We start from the raw sequence: 1,168 nt of genomic DNA, 5'->3' as shown, positions 1-1,168 counted from the left end.
CCCCTCCGCTTTCCCCCCCTCCTCTGCTTTACCCCCTCCTCTGCTTCCCCCCTCCTCTGCTTCCCCCCTCCTCTGCCTCACCCCCCTCCTCTGCTCCCCCCCTCCTCTGCTCCCCCCCTCCTCTGCTCCCCCCCTCCTCTGCTCCCCCCCTCCTCTGCTCCCCCCCTCCTCTGCTCCCCCCCTCCTCTGCTCCCCCCCTCCTCTGCTCCCCCCCTCCTCTGCTCACCCCCCCTCCTCTGCTCACCCCCCTCCTCTGCTCACCCCCCCCTCCTCTGCTCACCCCCCCCTCCTCTGCTTCCCCTCCTCTGCTTCCCCCCTCCTCTGCTTTCCCCCCCCTCTGCTTCCCCCCCCCTGCTTCCCCCCCCCTGCTTCCCCCCTCCTCTGTTTCCCCCCTCCTCTGTTTCCCCCCCCCTGCTTCCCCCCTCCTCTGTTTCCCCCCCTCCTCTGTTTCCCCCCCCTCTTCTGTTTCCCCCCCTCTTCTGTTTCCCTCCCCCCTCCTCTGCTTCCCCCCCCCCCTCTGCTTCCCCCCTCCTCTGCTTCCCCCCCCTCCTCTGCTTCCCCCCCCTCCTCTGCTCCCCCCTCCTCTGCTCCCCCCCCTCCTCTGCTCCCCCCCCTCCTCTGCTCCCCCCCTCCTCTGCTCCCCCCCTCCTCTGCTCACCCCCCTCCTCCGCTTTCCCCCCCTCCTCTGCTCACCCCCCCTCCTCTGCTTCCCCCCTCCTCTGCTTCCCCCCCTCCTCTGCCTCCCCCCCTCCTCTGCTCACCCCCTCCTCTGCTCACCCCCTCCTCTGCTCACCCCCCTCCTCTGCTCACCCCCCTCCTCTGCTCACCCCCCTCCTCTGCTCACCCCCCCTCCTCCTCTGCTCACCCCCCCTCCTCTGCTCACCCCCCCTCCTCTGCTTTCCCCCTCCTCTGCTTCCCCCTCCTCTGCTTCCCCCTCCTCTGCTTCCCCCTCCTCTGCTTCCCCCCCCCTCTGCTTTCCCCCCCCTCTGCTTCCCCCCCTCTGCTTCCCCCCCTCTGCTTCCCCCCCCACTGCTTCCCCCCCCCCTGCTTCCCCCCCTCCTCTGTTTTCCCCCCCCCCCTGCTTCCCCCCTCCTCTGTTTCCCCCCTCCTCTGTTTCCCCCCCTCCTCTGTTTCCTCCCCTCCTCTGTTTCCCCCCCTCTTCTGTTTC

The sequence above is a fragment of the Chiloscyllium plagiosum genome, unplaced genomic scaffold (assembly GCF_037043375.1).
Source record: "Chiloscyllium plagiosum isolate Xiang-an unplaced genomic scaffold, Cpla_swu_hap1 HiC_scaffold_3, whole genome shotgun sequence".
Lineage (NCBI taxonomy): Eukaryota > Metazoa > Chordata > Chondrichthyes > Orectolobiformes > Hemiscylliidae > Chiloscyllium > Chiloscyllium plagiosum.
Note: the sequence above shows the minus strand (reverse complement) of the source record.